Below are 22,834 nucleotides of genomic sequence, written 5' to 3' on the forward strand. Positions count from 1 at the left end.
TGACTGAGTGAATGCAAGCTATGGCATATACAGACACATGTTCTCACCCTGCCCTCTGGCTATGTCTTTGTCTTCTCTTTGGGGTGCAATAGACGTGATGAGCAGGGGCACCCTGTCTAGGAACTCTGTTCACAACTAGCTCAGGGCTTTTTCTCCATTCAGGGTCTATAGATTTATTCAAGGTCCAAACAATAATTTTTTAAATGTGTGGATTCTTTAAGAGTTGTAAGTTATTTTGAAGTGATTTCAATCTTAAAGAAGAGTTACAACAATAATACAAAACGAAATTCTCCCATGGACCTTTCACCCAAACTCATCACTAATAACATTCCACCAAATTTTGCTTTCTCTTAAAAACCGTTTTTTTCCCTTAGAAGCATTTGAGATGTCACTGCAAACATGCCACATGTAACTTTCATCCGTACATAATGCTCTGGCACATAATTACTAAGAACAAGGACATTCTCTTACATAACCATGGTCCAGTAGTCAAATTCAGGAAGTTTAACATCAACATGATACTAGGATCTAATATGCAACTAACTTAAAAGTCACATTTCGCCTGCTGTCCCAATAACGTCCTTTTTACCAAGCTTTCCTCCCAACCTAGGATCTTATGTTTCATTTAGTCATCACGTGTTTTCTTAAAGCTTTATTGAGGGATACTTTACTCTATGAAATTCACTCATTTTAAGTGTACAGTTCGGTTATTATTACTATATTTACAGAATCCTGTAACCATCACCACAATTTTATTTTTAATCATTTTCATGACCCTGAAAATAAACTACATACCCATTTTCCCTCAGTCCCTTGTGCCATCCCAAGTCCTCAACAACCATTTTTTGTCTCTGTAGATATGTCTTTCTGAGCATTTCATATCCTTTTGGAATCATACAACACGTGTCCTTTTGTGTCTAGCTTTCTTCACTTAGCGTGAGGTTTTTCAAGGTTCATCCATGTTGTAGAATAGAATGTATCAGTACTTCATTCCTTTTTTTTTTTGGTAGAGACAGGGGTCTCACTTCGTTGCCCAGGCTGTTCTTGAACTCCTGGCCTCATGCGACACTCCCGCCTCAGCCTCCCAAAGTGTTGGGTATGAGCCACTGCGCCTGGTCTTTCATTCCTTTTTACTGCTGAATAATAACATTCCATTGTAAGGATACACTGTAGTTAGTTTATCCATTCCCTGGTTGATGGACATGTGGGTCATTTCCACTTTTTGGCTATTGTAAATACTACTACTATGGATATTTGCATACAAGATTTGATGTGGACATATGTTTTCATTTCTCTTTAGTAGATATCTAGAAGTGGAATTGCTGGGTCACATAGTAACTCTCTGTTTAACCTTTTAGAAATGGCCAAACTGTTTTCCAAAGTGGCTGCATCTTTTTGTATTCCCACCAGTGGTGTGTGAGGGTTTCCATTTCTCCACATCCTGTCCCACATTTATTATCGTCTGGCTTTTTGCTTCTAGCTTTCCTAGTGGGTGGGAAGTCATATCTCATTGTGGTTTTGATTTGCATTTCTTTGATGTGGAACATCTTTTCATGTGCTTATTGGCCATTCATATGTCTCCTTTGATGAAATGTGTATTCAAACCTTTTGCCCACTTAAAAATTGTATTGTCTCCTTGTTATTGAGTCATGAGTTATTTGCATACTCTACATACAGGTTCCAGTATCAGTTATATAATTTTCTCAGTTTCTCAGTTCCTTTTTTTTTTTTTTTTTTTTTTTTGGAGATCAGGTCTCACTCACCCAGGCTGGAGTACAGTGGCGTGATCATGGCTCCCTACAGCCTCGAACTCCTGGGCTCAGGCAATCCTTCTGCCTCTGCCTCCCAAAGTGCTGGGATTACAGGCATGAGCCTATGCAGGGCCTTATCTTTTTACTTTCTTGATGGTGTCTTTTGAAGTGCAAAAGTTTTTAATTTTCATGAAGTCCAATTTATGAATTTTTAATTCTCTTGCTTATGCTTTTGGTGTTGTATCTAAGAAATCATTGTATAACCCAAGGTCACAAAGATTTATTCTTATGTTTTTGTCTAAGAGTTTTATAGTTTTAACTCTTTCATTTAGGTCTTTGATTAATTTGAGTTAATTTTTGTGTATGGTGGGAAGCATGGGCCCAAATGTATCCTTTTGTGTATAAATAGCCAGTTGTCTCAGCACTACTTGTTTTTGTCTGTTTGTTTGTTTCCAGATGGAGTCTTGTTCTGTCGCCCAGGCTAAAGTGCAGTGCCTAGATCTCAGCTCACTGCAACTTCCGCCACCCCCCACCCTGCCCCCGGGTTCAAGCTATTCTCCTGCCTCAGCCTCCCGAGTAGCTGAGAGTACAGGTGCACACCACCACGCCTGGCTAATTTTTGTATTTTTAGTAGAGATGGGTTTTCACCTTGTTGGCCAGACTGGTCTGGAACTCCTGACCTCAGGGGATCTGCCCACCTCAGCCTCCCAAAGTGCTGGGATTACAGGCGTGAGCCATCGCGCTCGGCCAGCACTACTTGTTAAAGAAATGATTGTTTCCAATGAATTGTCTTGGCACCTTGTCAAAAATCATTTGACAATAAATTTTTATTATTTATTATTATTTTTGACCACTCCAGCTAAGGCCAAGACAATACATTTCTAAACATCATTTTCGTGAAGATGAAAACTCCTCCCACATTTTAACAAAAGCATGCTTCAGGTCATCTGGACGACCCTTTACCAACTGAGCTCTGCTCCCTGATGTCTGTGGCTGCCTTTTCTTTATGAACATGTGGTCATCACAGGACCTTCCAGTGTAGCAGTGTTTACCATTGGATGCAGTGTTTCTAAAAGCAGGGCCTGATGGAGCTTGGGAACCGTATTCTTAGAGGTCCATCAGTTCTTAAGTTTGAGAAACCCCTAATATAGAGCCATTTCTCAGACGGGAGGGTAGAGTTCCAGATAGGGAACATGAAATGTCCAACCTCATGCGTCTATCAAGTGCCCACAAGCCAGCACAGGCAGTGTAGTGTAATGATAATAACTCACTTAGGATCGGGCATGGTGGCTCATGCCTGTAATCCCAACACTTTGGGAGGCTGAGGTGGGCGGATCACTTGAGGCCGGGAGTTCAAGACCAGCCTGGCCAACATGGCGAAACCCCATCTCTACTAAAAATTAAAAAAAAAAAACAAAACAAAACTGGGCATTGTGGCAGGCACCTGTAATCCCAGCTACTTGGGAGGCCTGAGGCAGGAGCATTGCTTGAACCCAGAAGGCAGAGGTTGCAGGGAGCCAAAGTCGAGCCACTGTACTCCAGCCTGGGCGACAGCACATGCCTCTGTCTCAAAAAAAAAAAAAAAAGACTCACTTGGGTAAGTCACTCCCCCTTCCTGAGCCTCTGTTTTCTCACCTGTAAAATGGAGGGCACACCAACCATCTCAAAGAATCTGCAGGAATAGAGATAGTTTGGATAAAGTATCTGGCACAGTGCTGTCTGACACGAAGTGGGTACCAGTTCATGGAAGTTGTGTTTATTGCAAGCCTGGGGCTGTGCCCACTACCTGGCTCTCCTTCAGCCCTCCCCTCCACAGTGCCTACTCTCCCCAGCAGAGCAGCCCTTGAGGGCTGGCTCCTGGCTCCAGCCTTCCCTCTGCTGCATATACCTCACCTGTCTGCTTACAGGGCACGGCTCTGTAGCAGGCCCTGTGCTGGTCCTAGTAAAGCAGTGATGAAGCAGACTCTATTCCTGCTTTCAGGGACCTTCTGAGCAGGTGGACAGAACTATTAGCTGATGACCACAGAACAGCGTGGTAGCTGTTATTTTTATTAATAATCGCTAACATTTATAGAATTTCTGCTCTGTGCCTGGCCCCACTGTCTCAAGATGTACAGGACACTGGGAGCCAAGAAGATGACGTCTAGAGGAGATGACATTTTTAGAGTTGGATTTAAAGGATGGGTTTGGACTTCAGCTAATACACAAAGAGACATGAGCTTTCTATGAATTTTTGCCCATTTGATGGACGAAAATGAGATTATCATTTGATTTGTGTTTCTGTGTAAGGTTGTACATCTTTTTGAATGTTTACAGGCCATTTGTATTTCTTTTTCACTGAACTACCTGGTCAAATTGATTGGACATTTTTATTTTGAGTTGTTCATGTTTTTTTTGTTTTTGATTGATTTGGAATAACTATATATGGAGGAAAACAAGGGAATAGTATGTGCTAATACACAATGATATGAAATAGTACAGTGTGCTTGAAAAGCATTAAGTTCAGCCTAATTTTGAGAGACATAGCTGAAGATAGAGCTGAGCAGGGAGGCAAATGCTAGTTCCTAAGGAGCTTGGACTTTATTACACAGGTCATAGGAGCTACAGAAGCGTTTAGAGCAGGGAAGGGATGTGATTGAATGTGTATTATTGAAAATTGCTTTGATAAGGGACAATAATGGACAGAGTGAAGAGCTAGAAGGGACAAATTGAGGCCAGAAAGTACAGGAGCTTGAATGTCCCCTGAAGAGTGTCTACCTGGTTTGGTGGGCAGTAGGGAGTCACAGAAGGTTCTGGGTGATGACCGATGGTGAACTGCAGAGACAATGGGAACTGAAAGTTGCCTGCTATACTTCCTGCTTTGTGGACAGCTATAAAGTGCAGGGGGCGGGATGGAGGCCAAGGCTAATCTCTGGATGGGGTGAGCGGTTTTGTTTCCCAACATGATGCTTTGTTCCCCTAGATGTCCCCGCCCCACGTGGGCGCCCAGTGCTGTGTCATCTGTCCCCACACCACAGGACTGACCTCCAACCCAGACAGACGAGACCATTGCCTGGGGTAACCTAGAGAGGAAATATGAACTAAGAGTTTCCAGGCAGGGCACTGGGAATGGGAGAATGAAGAAGGAACAGCACACTGCCGAGCTGGGAGGGATTTTAAAAGTCATCCAAGGCAGTTTACCCTCAGCCCTGCTCCCATGAGCCCAAGGACAGGGAGTCCTACCTCCCCAGCAGCCATTCCATATCTAGGTGGCTCTTCCAGGGAGAAGGTTCTGGAGCTGGTATGGCATCAGAGCTGTAAGGAGTCTTAGCACTCGTCTTATGCTTCTTGATAGAGGGGACCTTGAGATTCAGAAGGGACACCTGCCTTCCTGAAGTCACACAGGGAGTCATCCTGAGTGCCACAGCAGGCTCTTAGAAATCAGGCTTCTCAGCTCCCCACTCAGAAAATTACTTTTAAACATAATATTTTACAAACAGTAATACATGCATGTAGCAATACATGCAAACAATACTTAAATGAAACATTTCAGTGAAAAGCCAGTCTCCTTTCCACTCCATCCCCCAGGGCACGAAGACATCTAGGGGGGCAAAGCATCATGTTGGGAAACAAAACCACTCAACCTACCCAGAGATCAGCCTTGGCCTTGAGCCTGCCCCCCGACCCCCCACTTTATAGCTGCCCGCAAAGCAGGAAGTGTAGCAGGCAGCTCTCCATCCCCACTGTCTCTACAGTTCACTCTCAGTCATCACCTTCCCCAGGGCATGGCAACATGGCGAAACCATGTACCAGTTTCTTGAGCATCTTTGTCAGAGACAACATATGCAGGTACCAGCAGATATTCTATACCCCCTCTCTTTTTTTAATTCCAGATTTTTATTTTTATTTAAAAAAAAATTTAAGAGGGAGTCTTGCTACATTAACCCAGGCTGCTCTTGAACTCTTGGCCTCAAGTGATCCTCCCACTTCATCGTCCTGAGCAGCTGGGATTACAGGCAAGAGTTGCCACACCTGGCTTACTCCCTCTTTCTTACATAAAAAGTAACACACCCTACATCCTTTATTGCACCTACCAAAATACCTTGGGGATTGTTCCTTATCATACCAGTCCATGTAGAGATGACACTTTCTTGTTGTTGTTTTTGTCTTGTTTTGTTGTTTTTTTGAGACAGGGTCTCACTCTGTCACCCAGGCTGGAGTGCAGTGGAGTGATCACAGCTTAGTGCAGCCTCAATCTCCCCTGGCTCAGGTGATCCTCCCACTTCAGCCTCCTAAGTAGCTAGGAAGACAGGCACTTGCCACCACACCCAGCTAATTTTTGTATTTTTAGTAGAGATGGTGTTTTGCCATGTTGCCTAGGCTGATCTTGAACTCCTAGCCTCAAGTGATCCACCTGCCTTGGCCTCCCAAAGTGCTGAAATTACAGGTATGAGCCACTGTGCCTGGCCGTAGAGCTGCCACATTCTTTTTGATGGCTGCATAGGATGTGTCTTAATTATAATCTGTTTAACAAATCCCTCACTGGTGGGCTTTAAGGAACAAGAATACTTCAATAATTTTTATTCACTTTAAAAACATTTATAGCAATGTGCATTATGACATTTCAGTCAATGACACACCAAATATATGATGGTGGTCCCGTAAGATGATAATACCATATTTTTACCGTACCTTTTCTATGTTGTTATGTTTAGATACACAAATATCTACTACCTGGTCAAATTAATTGGACATTTTTATTTTGAGTTGTTCATGTTTTTTTCTTATTGATTTGGAATAACTATATATGGAGGAAACCAAGGGAATAATTGTGATTAATTGCCTGCAGTGTTCAGTACAGTCACATGCTGAACAGGTGTGTAGCCTAGGAGGACTAGGCCCTACCATATAGCCTAGGTGTGTAGTAGGCTGTGCCATCTAGGTTGTGTAAGAACACTCTATGAGGTTTCACAATGATGAAATCACCTAAGGACACATTTCTCAGAATGTATCCCCATCATTAAGCACTGCAAACCTGATTGTTTAAATATAAAGACATGTCAAGAAGAAACTTCAATTGGCCCATGAGCTTGTGCCCAGATAACCCCTGTTGACCTTTTAAAAATCAATTATTACAAAAAAGTATAAAATGAAAAGTAAAAGCGCCTCACATATCCATTCCATGCACCCCTCAGTCCTCCCAAAAGGTATCCATCAATAAGAGTTTTTTTATTTTGGCATATTTGTGTCCTTTGGGAAAATTAGGAAATTCCCACACACGTCTACATAGAGCCTTTTAAGTTGTACACAAAAGAATCATGATATACAGTCTTCTGTTCCTTGAATTTTTCAGTAGAAATATGACCTGGAGATCTGTCTATCCTAGGACAAAGTCCCAGCAATGGGTATCTTAATGAAGTTACTCCCTCTCCTACTGCTGGACCCTGAAGATGGCTCTTTTCTTTTGTTGTTTACTGGTACACACCGTGCTGTGTTGTCTGTCCTTGTATTTTTATATTAGCGTGCTGTAGTAGCTTTGCCATACCCTTCCCGATTGGTTGCACCATCTGGCACCTCACTCTACAGCATTTTTGAGAGTGCTCATTTCTTCCCACCTTTAGCAGCAAAAGTATTAGCAAACTTGTTCGTTTTTGCCAACTTGGTAGATTAAAAAATGGCAACCATGTTGTGTTTTGATTTGTATTTCTTTAATATACATTTAATTATAAGTGAGATTGAAGATCTTTCCATGAGCTGCTTGTTCATATCCTTTGCTCTTTTTTTCTAATGGGTTAGTCATCTTTTTCCTATCGATTTGAAAGGCCTGTTTATGTATTAGGGAAATTAACTTTCATCTCATTTTCCTCAATTAAATTCTGTCATATGTGCTGCAGCAGACATTTTTTTTCAGTTTACCATTTGTCTTTTTTACTTTGTTTATGGTATTTTAATTCCATTTACATAGTTTTAATTTTTATGCAGTTAAATGTTCGACTTCTTCCTTCACGGCTCCTGGGAATGAAAATATTTACACAGTGCATTTTGTGCAGGCTTTCCACACATTATCATAGTTAATTCTCACAGCAGCCTTTGAAGCAAGGCAGGGTGGGAATTTTTAGCTTCAGTTCCATTTTAAGGATGAGTTCACACGAGTCTCAGAAAAGTCGTGGGACTTGCCCAGGTCCAACAGATTCTAAAACCTTTGTCATTCTCACTTCCTCACCTGCCTTCCAACCAGCCAGGTGACCTACTCCTGGCACTGATAACAAAAGTATATGGCTTCTCAGGGACTGCATTTTTAAATATTAAAACTACAAGCATCTTATCTTCCCTTAACTGCTCTTTAAAAAAAAAAAAGTGTTTTTAAGAGACAAAGTCTTACTCTGTCGCCCAGGCTGGAGTGCAGTGGTGCAATCATAGCTCACAATAACCTTGAACTCCTGGGCTTAAGCAATCCTCTTGCCTGAGCCTCCCGAGTAGCTGGAACCACAGGTGTGCATTACCATGCCTGGTTAATTTATTTTGGAGATGGAGTCTCGCTGTGTTGCCCAGGCTGGCCTCAAACTCTTGGCTTCAAGTGATCCTTCCACCTCAGCCTCCCAAAGCACTGGGATTACAGGCATGAGCCACCACACCTGGCCCTTAAAAATATTTTTTAAACCTCCAATAATATGGAAGGGTAGAATATGCAGCAGGGTTGGGACTCACATTTCAGCCCACAAGCCCATCCCCAGGGGATCCACTGTCCAGTTGGCTGTGAGCACTGATAAGAAGCCATGGGCTCACTATTGCCACGAGGCAGGAAGAGCCACCAGGAGCTGGGCCGTTCCTTATTCGTCTCTGTCACCAGTGCCTTGGGTATTCTAGGGACAACTTAGATGCTCAATAAATTCTGCAAGAGTGGCGAGTGGGGCAGTCAGGCACACTGCTTAGACTCTACAGCTCCGCAGGTGGGTGTTCAAATCCCAGCTCACCCCTTAGCAGCTGTGTGAATGTGGGCAGATGACTTTACCTCTCTGCCTCAGCGTCCTTGTCTGTAAAATTGAGATACTAGTTTCTGCCTCAAGTAAATGAATAATCCTCCTCCAGTGCTGAACAGTGCCTACATCTCACTTCTGATCCGTCTGTGCCTTTCTGGATCCATTTGCCCATTCTCACCTGGCCCAGATGTCCAGGGTCATGAGATGTCAGAGGTAAAAATCAGGGTCCCTCCTTCTGTCCTTTCTTCCCAGAAGTCCAGAAGGGGAAACGTCTTGCCCAAGGTCACACAGCCCCTCATGGCAGGACCCACAGAGCCAGGTCTCCTGACTCATGACATTACTCGCTCAGCTTCTCTGGCTGGGCCCTGGCGGCCCCGTCCCTCCGGTCTCCGGTCTCGCCGCCTCCGGGCACCAGGGGGCGCCTCGTCCCAATCGCAGCCCGCCACCTGACGCCCGCGCTCCAGACCCGCGGGGTTCCGGCTGCGGGGGAGAGGCCGCCGCTCCCGGCCCGGCGTTCAGGGCTTCCGGGGCAGGTCTGCTCTGCGACCCAGCAGGCAGGGCACTCGCGCGTCCTCGCTTTCTCCTTAGGTGCACCCCTGCGGGCGCGCTCCCGCCCCTATCCCTTCCAGGCCCAGCCTCTGCTATCTGCGCCACTTCTTCCCCGTCTTTGGGCTCCCTTCCGATTGTGCGCACCCCATTCTCTGTAACAGTCGCCAGGCCACCAGGGCCCGTCCCAGCATCTAAATCGAGGTCGGCTGAGGGATGGGGGCGGCACCGGCAGGCCCAGGCCCCCACCCCGTCCCCAAACAGTCAGGAGGGTGTGTCCTAGAGGGGACGCGAAGGAGCGTGGTGCAGCTGTGCGCCTCTGGGCCAGTGGCTTCCCAGCTTTGGGCCTCAGTGTTCCCATCTGCGAACTGGGGACGGCGGCGGGGGTGGGGCGTTTGGGCCGGGGCTGCAGCTTTCCCTGGGAGGAGCCGGGGGACTTGTCCTGAGGTGCGTTTGCTTGCTGTTTACTGGGGGTCTGGGGTAGTCTGAGGGAAATGTCGGGGGTCGCAGTGCCCCCTGCTCCGCGCCTGGACCCCGCGTACCCCGCTCTCCTGGCCCATCCGCTGTAGCTGCTGCACGGACCTGAGCGCCCTCCACTCGTCCAGGCTCGGGTGACGTCGGCGGCCGGGGCGGCACCGTCCTCCCCGCCCCCCAGCACAGCCGCGCACGCACACACACCTTCCGAGGGGGGAAACTGAGGCCAGGCGCGGCGAGGCCACCCGCCAAGGTCACGGCGCACGGGCGGTGGGGCGGGCCAGGAGGGCGGCGCGCGGGGAGGCCGCCCCGCCGGTGGCGCTGGTATCGGGCTCCGGCTCCGGCTCCCGAGCGCCCGCCCCCGCCCCCCCCCGGCCACCGGACGCTCTGGGGCCGCGCCCGCCGCGGGGACGGCGCGCGCTCGGCGGCTGCGGACGGACCCGCGAGGTAGGAGGCGGGCCGGCGGGGGACGCGCGCGGCGGCCGGTGCGGTGCGGGGCCCCGGCCGGGGGTCGCTGGGGCTGCAGCCCGGAATGCCCTTCGCGGGGAGGCCTGGGCGGCAGCTCCGCCCCCGGGGCCGCGGTTGCACCGACGCGCAGTTGGCTCTCGGGAACCTGGGGCGCGCGGGGATCGCGGCGGGCTTCGCGGAGCAGGGCTCGGAAGGAGGTTGCGAGGCCGCAGTTGCTAAGCCCGCACCGGCCGCAGGGTTGTGGGGTTGGGGATCAGCGGCTGCCAAGCTCACGGGAATGGGGGCCGGGGCGCGCCAGCGCCAGTCTTTCTGAGCTGGGCTCTGCGGTGTCGTTCTCTGGGACTGGAGCGGTGAGGACGCAGAAGCCTCAACCTCCGCGGCTATGCAGACGGCTTATCCCGAAGCCTTGCGAACGCTAAAGGCGCGATATTGGGGGTCGGGGAGGGGCGGGAGTGCTCCATCTCCGCATCAATGCAGTTGGTTGCCTCCCCGAAGCGGGGGTAGGTGAATCCAGACCCCGAGGGTCGCCGTGCAAAGCATTCCCCAACCCCCGACGCCGCACTACCCTGCTTCTCTTCCCCACCCCCACCCCGCCTCCACCACCGCTGCTGCCTCCGGGCGGAGAAATCCCGCCACCGCGTCCAGGGTCCCGAGCCTGCGAGCGGGAGGTTGAGGCATCTCAGGAATTCGCTGGGAGCCACACGGACGCGCCTTGGGAGGGAGGGAGAAGCTTTGGCAGGGCTGGAGGGCTGGGTCCAACCTGGCCCTGTCCCTGCCTCCCAACCCCGTGTGACCTTGGGCAGCCCCTCCTGCCATTACCACGTGGGGAAGAGACTGGTTCTCAGTCTTGGGGTGGAGGGAGCTCTCCCGGTAGACCCCCAGGAGAGTTGGCTTAGGGAGCAGTCTTGGGGACCAGAACAGCCTTGGCGACCTCTGGACCCTGACCCATAGGGGGCAGGTGGCAGCAGGGGGATGAGGTGTAATGGGAGCTGTTGTTGGAAAGCTGTCCCACCTGCCAGCCTGAGGATGAGACACTCCTGGGCCAGGGTCTTAGAGTGTGGGAGCCCCCACCCCCCGCCCCGCAACCTCCCACTACAAAACCACCTGCCCTTGGGCTCTAAGCAGGCAGGGTGGGTTGGCAGAGGTGAGTCAGGCTTCTCCCCACCCCTAATAGTCCTGGGGAACTTCCCCTCCCATGTTTCTGCCAGGCAGTTGTCACTTTAAATTGCCAAGCTCTCAACTGTCACAGCTGATCTGTTCCTGGAGCAAAGGGAGCAGAAAAGTGACAGTGGGTGTCCCCTCCCGCTGGCCCTGTCCAGGAGATGAGGCTCACAAGGACAGCAGTCGGCCCTGCCTGGTCAGCTTTGTGAGTGTTGCTCTGGGCATGCCCAGTGATCTGTGGTGGTGAGGGACCTGTCCTGGACTGGTCTGGTTGTGCACTTTGATGAGCCACTGTTTCATCTTGTGGTCAGGCTCCACCAGACAGTGGACACATTGGCCTGTGCAGCCTCCTCTGAACAATTCTGAATTAAGGTGACACAGGAATAGCTTTCTGGTCACCCTCCCCTGCCCCCAGTATGATGCCCAGCTCCTCATTACAGTTGGCAAGATGGCCAGGCTGCTGAAGCCATGTGCAATTAGAGCCCAGAAACCAGATTTAAGGGGAAAGAAGAGAAACTGCCTTAGCGGTGCCATCTCCTCCCACCCCCCACCCCCCACAGGAAAAGATAAACTAAGAGGTGACTTGGGGTGGCCACAATGCCCACAGCCCAGCCATTAAGCATCAGTGCCAGAGGGAGCATCCCGGAGCCACCCCACTGTGTTAGAGATGGAGAACTGAGGCCAGAAAGAGGCAGGGACATGTCCAAGGTCACACAGCGTATTCGGAGCAGAGGGGCCCTGTCCCTAGCTCTCCAGCAACCCAGTCATCCTGAGAGAGCTGCTTCCTGGGGAATGCGCGGAGGACTTGGTGTCCCCGCAGAGGTCTCTGCAGTGGAGGGACAAGGGAGGGGGCCTGTGTTCACCTCCGCAGGGGACTGTCTCCTGCACGGTTTGCAAACATTAGGTAATCTTGGGTCTCATGACTGGAGTTGCCACTCTCTTTCAAGGCTGCTTAAAGGGCCCATGGCAGCCCCCCCTTCCAGCGGCTGCTCTGACCAACCTGCCCTGCCCTGCCTGTCCCATGCCTGCTGTCCCCACACCACCACCCTTGGTTTTAGTCATGCTCCCTTCCCCATTGTCCAGAGGGGAGTGCTGAGGCCACGCCAGAAGAATTGGGACCATTTGTGTCCCCAGCTTTCCTGCACACAGTTTCAGCCATTGGTATAAGGGGTGGACCTAAGCACCTAAGTGTCCCCAGCCAAGAATACAGCTATCCTTTGTTCTTGTAGGAAGCTGCCCATCACTGGGTTATGCAAGCTGGAGCTGCCTTTGTGCTGGTCCGGGAGTCTGAATCTGGCCTCCTGTAGGAGAGTTGACCAGAGCCCTCATCACTCCCCCTGCCCCTCATAATTAGGCGGGAGGGGAGTGGGGGGCTGCTCATTCCTATCAGGAGGTGTTTCTCACGTGCAAGAGGCTGGCAAAAGCCCGTTCTGTTGGTGAGGTCCATGTGGACTGGGGTCCCACGCACCACCGCAGCTCAGATCAGCATTCATTACCACCATGCAGTGAGATGCAAACCTGCTTGTGGGAGGAGCATTTTCTGGAGCCCCCTGCCTTTCCACTGGGCCCCGCCTCGCCCTGCTTTGGCTCCTGCGGGAATGAACAACCCACCCCTGCCACCTGGCAAACTCCATTCATCCTTCAACACCCTCATCCATGATACCTCTGTGGCAAATCCTGCCCTGAGTCCCTGAATCTTCCCTGCGGGGATACCATTATCACTGAACAGAAGGGCGGTGCAAAGCGGGGCGCAGGTAGGGTCTGACTTTAGACCCCTGGTCATATACCAGTCTTCCAGACTCCCTCTCACCCCGTGTCTCGGGGCTATTCAGTGGGGCCATCATAGCAGCGTCAGTTTGGAAAAGCAGGAAGCAGGCTACTAAATTCTCAGTGACTTAGAGAACTGTGACTCAGAGAACTGTGTATGTGGCTTTCTAATCCAGCAGGATTGCAGTGCAAACCCAGCGAGCATTTTTTTCTAAGCATCTACTCCATGCCAGACCCGATCACAGGGGCTTTCGCATGTATTTCCCATTTCATCTGCAAAACCACAAACCTGTCATTCCCTTGTATGATGGTTCTCGAAGCATAATATTAAAACAGTGTCAATCCCACAGGCCAGCTGGAATGATGTAGGATGCTGCACCGTCAATTGTCCTTTCAGTGTTGCTCGGTTGCCCCAGAGCCCCAGCAGTTCACCAGTCTGTGTACCCAGACACCCTCAGGGTGGCATTCCCCTGGGAAGGGCTTCAGACTAAAGTGCGCAGAGTCTAGGCTGACCCAAATAAATCCCTGCGTGCCATGTGTGACAGCATAGAAAGCCGGCTGTGGGAGCTAATGACCTCTGTACACACAGCTTGGGCCTTACCTGCTGTCTTTTTAGAAGGTAACCCTGGCCTGCGTCATGCCTTATCCGGTTGTGCTTACACAATTTCTTCCAGACTGTGAACTCCCTGAGGGCAAAATGGGGCCTGAGGCATTACTTCATGCCAGGGGAGGATATAAGTTCTTGTGCCTGACTGAGACTGAGCTGAATCCAAACAAGGAACAGGCTGCCTTAGAAGGCAGTGAGTTCCCCTCATCAAAGGTGTGAGGAGTGAGGCCAGGTGGGGGATTCACAAATTTCAGTTAGCTGAGATGCCCTGCAGGACCATTTTAGCTCCAAGACTCCCAGAGCCAACAATTTATTTTTTATTTTTTCAGTGATCCGAGGACTTGGTGGAAAGCTATCAGGATAGTAATACAGGTTTGTAACAATGCTAAAAGTGCCAACGTGTTTTAATAAAGCCAAGTGCCGAGGGGTATTATGGGAACATTTCATTATTCAGCTCAGCCAGATGCTGAACTAGGACCAGGTTTGGGGCTTATCCAAGTGGCCTGAGGGTTTGGTATAAAAGGAACCAGGAAGAAAATTGAGCGTCTTATGGCTAATCCTTGAGCCGCAGCTGGGGTCTCTGTCTGTCACTCTAACTTAGGAGGCCTTTAGGTCAGAGAGCCGGACTCTTTATTGTTCTGGACAAGTCCCTTCCCCTCCCTGAACCAAAGCTTCCCCATCTTTATCATGGGGGACCTAATCCCTACCCGGGCTTCCTTACTGGGGGCTGCGAGTTTGGAAGAGACCGGAAAAACACTTTAGAAGTCAGAACCAGCACTCAGGAGGGTTGAGGGCGGGTGAGGACAAGAGGGACTGAATCCCACAGATGCTGGTAAGCTCAGGTGTGTGGAGTGGCCCAGGGCCAGCCAGCCTTTTGGGGGGCTTCAGAGTCATGGATGGCATTCAGTCTTTTTGTGCTTCCAGTTCAGTGATCCTAGGGGTGCTTGAAGGCAGCTGGGCTGGGTTCGAATTCCAGCTGTCAACTTCCTAGCTTTGTGCATGACCTTGGACAAGTCACTAGGCCTCCCTGTTTTCTCCTCGTTAAAATGGGGTGATGATGGTACCCACCTCCTAAGGCAGTTATGAAGATAATTCTGTGGAAGTGTGTCAGTATCATACAGTTGTTTTTTTGTTTTCTCCTTTGGGATATCACAGAAGCTACCAGGGATTTCTGGGATCTCAAAGTGCAAATAGAAGCATCAGCTCCATTCATTTACTCATTCAGCAAATATTTATGGAGCACCTACTATGTGCCAGATTTTGCATTTGGTGCTGGGGTTACCACTGGAGCAAAAGAGACCAAAAGCCATGCCCTCCGGGAGCTTTTATTCTAGTGGCAAGAGACCCACAATACATAAGCAAACAAAATAATTTTGGAGTGCTAAATGCTAAAATCAACCCGTCTGCTCCAGTTGGTGTTAAATGTGATTTGCAATGGAAGAACTCTTCCAAAGATACCAGAGAAGAGAGCCTTGGTTTGGGCTTTGCCTAACCTAGATGCTAGTCTTGGCCCTGCTGGCTTCTAACTTGCTTTGCAACATTGGGCAAGTTCCTTCCTGTCTCTGATCCTCAGTTCTTGTCTGTGACATAAGAGAGCAAGATGAGCCCTTCCAGCTCGGATGCCGCTGCCTGGTGGCTCTGCAGTCACACCTTGGGGTCCATGCCTTTCCCCCCCCTTATCACATGTACCTTTCTGTTTTAAATGTGGTCACCTGTCATAGAGAAAGGTGCAAGGACAAACATGCACAGCTTAAAGAAAAATAAGAACATGCGTGTGACCACTGCTTGGGTCAAGAGACAGACTGAGCATTGCCCAAAGCCCCCGTGTGCCCCTCCCCAGCCTACTCCTCAGAGATTGTCGTCATCCTGACTTTGTGCTAATAACGTCCCTCTTGCCCTTCCTGTCTTACCACCTATGGAACAGCTTTTTACAATATAATTTTGTTTTTATTAATTTTGAGCTGAATATAAACAGGGTGTGGATATTTGTTCAGGTCTGGCTCCTTTTGCTCAAAGTTGCATCTGCGAGATTCACCTATGCAATAAGTTGCTGTTCATTCTTTTATTTTTATTGTATTTATTTTTATTTTTATTTTTACTTTTTTGAGATAGGGTCTTGCTCTGTCGCCCAGGCTGGAGTGCAATGGCACAATCTCAGCTCACAGCAACCTCCACTTCCCAGGTTCAAGCAATTCTCCTGCCGCAGCCTCCCCAGTAGCTGGGATTACAGGCTCCCCCCCACCATGCCTGGCTAATTTTTTGTATTTTTAGTAGAGATGGGGTTTTGCCATGTTGGCCAAGCTAGTCTCAAACTCCTGACCTCAAGTAATCCACCTGCCTCGGCTTCCCAAAGTGCTGGGATTACAGGCGTGAGCCACGGCGCCCGGCTGTCCTTTTAAATAAATAGTATTTCATTGTATCGACAGGCCACAGCTTATATATGCAGTCTACTGTGATGGACCACATGGGTTGTTTTCAGTTTGGGGCTGTTGCTCTTGAACCTGTGTCCCAGCACACATGGCATGAGCTGTCTCTGGGGCACATACTGGCTGTAAAGCAAGCATACAGCCTTGCCCCAACCCCGCACTGGGCATTGTCAGTCTTTGTCGTTTTCACTCACCTGGTGGGTGGGTAATGGTTTCTTGCTGTGGTTTGAATTTGTATCTCCCCGATAAGGTTGGGGATCTTTTGTTTGTCCGTTGGCTGTTTGGATTTCATCATTGGTGGAGTGCCTGTTCACGCCTTTCACACATCTTGGGCTGTCTTTTTATTTCTTTATGATTTGGAGGGTTCTTTGTGTGCTCCAGATTCTAATCCTTCGTCAGTTATCCACGTTGTGTATCTCTTCTCCCTCCCTCCTCCCTGCCTTTTTCACTCTTTACAGGGTCTTGGGATAAACTTCTCAATTTCAGAGTTCTTAATTCAAGTAGTCAACTTTCTCACTTTATTAACATTTTTCATGTTTCGAGAAACTCATTCCTACCCTGTAGTCATGAAGATTCTCCTTATTCACCTTTCACATTAGGTCTTTAATCCACCTGGAATAGATTTTCATCTGTGGTCTCTCTCTTTCTCTGACACACGCACATGTGTGCACATGCACGGCCCCATGTGCACGCATATACCCATTCCCAGGTGGCCCGGCACCATTTGGTGAGAACCGTGTTCTTTTCCCTACCTGCACTGCCCCCAGCACGTACCATACCTCTCGCTACAAGGCAGGCAGTGGCCCAACTGCAGGCTATGGGCTGGGAGGTGGTAGGGACAGGGCGAGGGCGAGGCAGACAGCCCTCCCTGCCCCCAACGGGACCAGCTGCTGCTCCTGCCAAACAGGTCTGTGGGGCTGCAGCGTCACGTGTCTGGCTGGCGCTGACTCGGGAGCTGGCGGATTAAGCAGGGGCTCAGTGTTTATGACCCGCACTGGCCGCAGCACCAGCTGGGGGACGGCTGAGGGAGCTCATCTGTGTGGGCAGCAGAGGAGGCCTGAGAAGCCAGTCAGGCTGTGGCTGTTTGTGGCAGGAGGCCCCCACCCACAGCACTGGACCAAGGTAAGGGAAGGGTGGGATGGGCCAGCCCCACTATTAGTATCTCTAGCTGGAAAATAAAATGTCCCCTCCCAAGCTCCTTCTGTCTTGGTCTGTTGGGGCAGCTGAGATCTGGGAGATGCCACAGCCCACAGCAAGCCCCTGCTGGGTCTCGGTCCCCTGTGGGGAGCACATATGAGCTCACATATTCGCACAGGCACCCTGCCTGCCCGGTTCCCGTCCCAGCTCCTCGTCCTCTTCAGTGCCTAGTATGTGCCCCTGGGTAGGAGGGTCACTGCCAGCCGTTAGCCTGCCCCCTAGACCCTGGTCCCTTTACCCAAGCAGTGCCCCATGCCTGGCCTGGCAGGATGCAGCCAGTAGAGGACGGACCTCCCATTCTCAGGTTCACCAGGCAGGGGAGAGGGGAAGGGAATGAGTGCATGCTGAGCACCTCTGTGTGTCGGATACCTCATCTTGGGCCATCGTTACTCCTACCTTCCAAGGTAGGAAAGATTCACCTGTTTCATAGATGAGGAAACTGAGGCTCACAGAGGGGCTGAGTCTGGCCACCTGCATCTCAGTAGTCTGCCTATGTGACCCCGAGGAAGCTGCAGGTTCTGCTTCTGGCCCCCGGGGAACTCTCAGTTGTCAGACAAGGCACATTCCCTCTGGCGCAGGGCTGCTGTTACCTGGGGCTCCAGGGAACTCTAGGCCTCTGGGGAAAAAGTCAGGACAAAGAGCAGGAGCCAGAGCCTCAGGTCCCAGCCCAGCTCCCAGCCCAGCCTGTGATGTAGCCCTCCCTGTAGCATGCTGTTAGCCTTGGCCAGTGGGTATGACTTGGGCACGGGGGTCCAGCCTGCGGTGACCTTGCTTCATTTCCTCGTTTGTAGCATGGAAGATGTCAGTAATAGCATCTCCCTCCTCAGGTCGCTCAGGCTGAGATGAGATGGTAAAGAAGGGCTTTCAAAACATGGCCCAACAGGCAAGGCCCATGGGCACTCAGTCAACCCTAGCTTTCATTTTTACAGAAAAGGTCAATATCTGGGGTCCCTTCATCTTCTGAAATTCTGAGCTCCTGTCTCTTTCTTTTCTGCCTCAGCCATTTATGTATGGGTTTAGATCTATGAATTTAATATTTGCTTAGGAAATACAGGCCCATGATGAAAATGTTAAACATTATAAAAGAATATGCAGTGAAGACTACGTATGTGTCCCCCCAGAAACATGGAAAGCATTTTTCAGGTATCTGGTCAGAAACATATAAACGTTTATCACCCTCCACCCCAGACATACTTGGGCAGTTTGGTCCTCCCCTATCCAGTGACCCCCGCCCCCCACCGCCCACTCTGGGCTGGGGAACCCAGGCTGCTGCCTCCCTCCAGAAGTCACACATATTTGTGGGTGCTGGCACCAGATTTTCCTTGTCAGCAGGACTTAAGGAAGGCTGTAGCCTGGCACAGGGCAAACGGTGGCAGGGGGGATTGTTAAGCAGTAAAGAACGGTGTCTCTGTGCCCAGTGAAGGCCCAAGTTGGAGACCAGCTCTCCCACCCCCGGCTCCAGCAGATCTGGGTCTAGAGCAAGGGCAGGGCCTGGGGACCTGACTCGGGCCCAGCCTGGCTGCCAGCTGGCCATTGGGTGACCTTGAGCCAGCCCTGGCCTTCTCTGGGCTCCCGACTCAGTGTGGGAGCCCAGCGTGTGTGGCAGCCTCAGTGAGAGGGCCAAGGGTGTGCCCCCTTCAAGACCCAAGCAAGCCATACCTCACCCAGCCTACTTGGGCTAAAGCCTGTGATGTAGGGATGGGGTCTTGATTGCCTTAAAAATTTAACTACTTAAAAATGTAATTGCTTTAAAAGTGTTAATAGTGCACTGGGAGGAAGCTGAAGGCAGTGCTAAGTCTGGCTAACATGTTTTCTCTTGATCTTGTGACTTCTGGACCTGTAAGCGACTTACCTTTGTCTATGTAAATCTCCTAGGTGGCTGAGGGGTGGGGCTTTATCTTTCCCCAGGAAGGCAGCAGGTGGTTCCATGTGGCTACAGGTCACATATTCATGGCCCTTAGGCCTCCCAGCCCCTTGAAAGGAGGAGCAGCATTCACTGTTGGTCTTGGGAGGGTGGCAGGTACCCAGAGTCACTGTCACCCTGTGGGGCAGAACTCCAGGCACTCCCAAATGTACAGATATTCAGGTTGTGCACTGCACGAGGGCAGTTGACAGAGGAACAACGGCACTCTAACAGCATTCTTGCTAGCTAAGCCATGGGCCTGTGGGGCTGTATCCACCAGAAGAGGGCGCCTTTTACAAATTTACACAGGGGCCATACATGTAGATGGTGAAACTAGACTTGGGTATGCTCACTAGCAAAGGCATGAGGTCTCCTCCCTATCTCCCCATGGTCCTCCTGTGCTCAGTTGTCTAGAATCTCCCTCCAGGGACTGTGCTGGTAACCCCAGGGGAAAGAAAACTCCAAACACCTTCCCCGATCCATGGGAGCGGCTTGAGTTAGACCCAGCCTGGTGAATTTCAGAGAGAACTGGACCATGGGCCTGACCTTAGGTGCTGGAGCAGGATGGCCTGACTTAGAGAAGGCCTGGGTCCCCATCTCAGTTCCAGCTTTTTCTGGCTCTCTATACCTTGGGTCAGGACAGCTCTGTACAGACCATCTGTTTACCATGTTACTATCCCCCAGAACCCACGTGTGAAAGGCCCTTACCTCTGTGCCTGCCCCCTTGAAGGTGGGTGCTTTATTTTTAAAGGCATGTGGATTTGGGGACAGGGACACACATGAGCTGGGCATATTCATTTCATCCACAAATATTTATCCAGCAGCTAGTTGTGCCAGGTGCCATGCTGGGGCTGGGCATAAGTGGGGTATGTCGGACAACCTTATTCTTATCCTCACGGAGCTGTCCAGAGGGGAGAGGGAAAGGGAAATTGTCCCCTGAACAGCATCACCCAGGTGCTGGGAGGAATTGCCCAGTGTGGCCTGTGAGGTCAGCCCAGGCGTCCCTGAAGGACCTGAGCCAAGAAGGTGGAATCGGGGCTGAGTGGGCTCCAGGGACTGGCTCAGCACCCCCTCTGGGCACCCTGCTCAAGGCTGGGGCATCACTTCATCCTGGCCACTCTCTCTCGGGGCTGGGAAGGCCAGGCTGCAGTTCTCCAGCAGGGTGACAGGTGGTGGGTGGGCTGGACCTGCCGAGACCAACCCAGTGAGAGGTGGGGCTGGGGATTGCTTTAGTTAGGCCAGGAGTGAGCCATGCTTCCTCCTGCTCCTCACCCACCCCCAAGCCAGCACCCACACTGCAGTTGTCACCACGCCACCTTTCATCCCCTCCAAGGACTGCTCTACCAGCTGTGCCCTGAGCTGTCTTTTTAATCTGATCTAAATTTGCCACCGTGCCCAACCTGGGGAAGGTTGGGTGAAACCACCCTTTGCAGAGGATGGGGCTTAGGTGCTGGAGCTGGAGCACCCAGTTCAGATCTGGATTATGCAGCTGGGGCCAGCGGAATGCCGGCCATAAAGTCCCTGTCTCATAGGGGCAGGTGCAAGTGAGTTACAGTGGAGAAGGCCCTCAGGAGCCCCCAGTGAGCAATAGCACTCCTCACCCTCCATCCCACGCACAAGCAACCAGAGAGGGCAGACAGCTGTACCTTGCTGAAGGTTGATTACCACAGCCAGGGCCTCCGTCTGCAGCCTCAGGACAGAGTTACCTGGGCCAGCACCTTGCCACTGTCTCTTGCAAGCTGGGAACGTTTGGACAAGTGATTTCTCAAACAGCCTCGGTTTCCTCCAGTGGCTGGCACATGGCAGGCACACAGCAGATGGGGGCTGATGCTGTCTTGTTCCCTGAAGTTACCAACAACAGCCCCACCACAGGCAGGCAGCTCTTTCCTGTCAGTACTAGGGGCTGCAAGCTGTGGTGCTGAGCAGGGTAGCAGGGTCATGCAGCCTCAGCCACCAGGACTAGAAAGGAGACCCCCCAGTCAGTTCTGCCTGTAGGACCCAGAGCATGTTCCTCTCTCTCTCTCTTTCTAGAACCGGGCTTAGACTTAAACACCCACAGGGGCCAGGCAAATGGCATAGGTGCTGGCGTTGGTTGTGGCTAAGAACATTTTTTTCTTTAATGGCAATGTTTCTCAAAGTGTGGTCCAGGGAGTTCAAACCATTTAAATAACAACAAGCAGCTGTTGTTTGCCTTATCACCATCATTCTTGCACAAGCGTGCTATAGAATATTCTAGAGGCCACCTGACATGTTGGCGGATAGACTGAGGCTTTTGCTGTAAAGATGTCTCAAGGTTGGTGATGTCTTAATTTTAATTTTTTAATATGGTAAGTGGCGATAAATATCACACCCATAAACAATTTTGGGATCCTCAGTCGAGAGTGTACAGGGAGCCTGCCACCAAAAAGCTTGAGAACCACTGGCCTATACTTTTTTTAAGCGTGTTTGATAAAATGCTAAAGGACAACTCATGGTGGGTTCCAATATGGGGGGCAAAAGAGAATGGGGGGGATTTTGGCAGAACAGTGCTTAACCTGCTAACAGGGCACCACGGTGACTCAGCACCAGTCCCAGGTGGGCAGGCAGGAACTCATGTGGGCCCCATGTGGCAGTGCATCCAGCTTTCACAGGAAGCCCCAAATCCAGCTCAGGTCACACAGAAACCATCTGGGGCCAGAGCTGTCTGGGGACCTCCAGTTGCAGCCTGTGACCTGGGGTCTTAGTGTCCCCATCTGTGAAACAGGCAGCAGTGGCCCCTTGTGGGATGCCAGGAGGCAAGTGCTCAGGGTGCAGATGGGGAAGAGGATGTGGGCTGGTCTCACCTGGCTCCCGACCCCGTGGCGGACTCGAGGCTCACCAAGCTGCTACAGAGGGGACAGGCAGCAGGAGGCAGGTCCTCCACAGCTGGCTCTTCCGGGTGTCCTTTGTCAGCCTGGCATTAGCATGTATATATGAGAGAGAGGTTTCACAGCTAATTCTACAATCATACTTCACAATTCTTTATGATAAAGAATAATTTTAATGGTAATTTTTTTATCTAGCTTTGTCTGTGTTTCTAACATGTTTATTTACATGGTTTACAATTCAAAAGATACAAAAGGGTATATGGTGAAAAGTTCCCCGTTGTTTCTACCTGGCGAGTGAAAGGGAATGGGGGAATTGTGACGAAACAACACTAGTCCCCCAGCAGCCGGTTCTCCTCCCCAGAGATGTCTCGTGTTATTAGTTTCTTGTGTCCGATTCCAGAGTTTTACGTATACATAAGTAAATGCCTAGAAATATACGTTATGCCCCCATTTTTAAACACAAATGTGACAATACCATACACACGGTCTGACACCTTGTATAGCTGACTTTATCGATGACTTAGCCCTACAAGGTAGATCTTACTATCCTCACCTATAGGGAAGGAATTTGAGGTTCAGAGTTTCTGTGATTTGCCCAAAGCAACACAGCTAGGAAGTGGCAGAGCCAGGATTCAAACCCAGGTCTGGCTGGCTCCCGCTCCCCCTAAGCACGACCCCACCAAGCCTCACCCCTCTGCTGCCCTTGGAGTGGCTGCTGTGGGTCCTCGT

General features: G+C 50.5%; 1 protein-coding gene across 7 annotated transcripts in view; it reads left to right on the plus strand.

Annotated features, from left to right (window-relative positions):
- The window catches only part of IQSEC1 (IQ motif and Sec7 domain ArfGEF 1), a 395,060-nt gene that overhangs the window by 288,645 nt on the left and 83,581 nt on the right, over window positions 1-22,834 (plus strand). The window contains exon 1 of one of the 7 annotated variants that reach the window (XM_030802093.1): window positions 10,153-10,177. The exons of the other annotated variants lie outside the window; for them this stretch is intronic. The gene's annotated coding sequence lies outside the window, so the exon portion shown is untranslated. Of the gene's footprint in view, window positions 1-10,152; window positions 10,178-22,834 lie in introns of those variants that run through there. 7 annotated transcript variants of the gene reach the window in all.

Source organism: Nomascus leucogenys, chromosome 21, assembly GCF_006542625.1.
Source record: "Nomascus leucogenys isolate Asia chromosome 21, Asia_NLE_v1, whole genome shotgun sequence".
NCBI classification, from domain to species: domain Eukaryota; kingdom Metazoa; phylum Chordata; class Mammalia; order Primates; family Hylobatidae; genus Nomascus; species Nomascus leucogenys.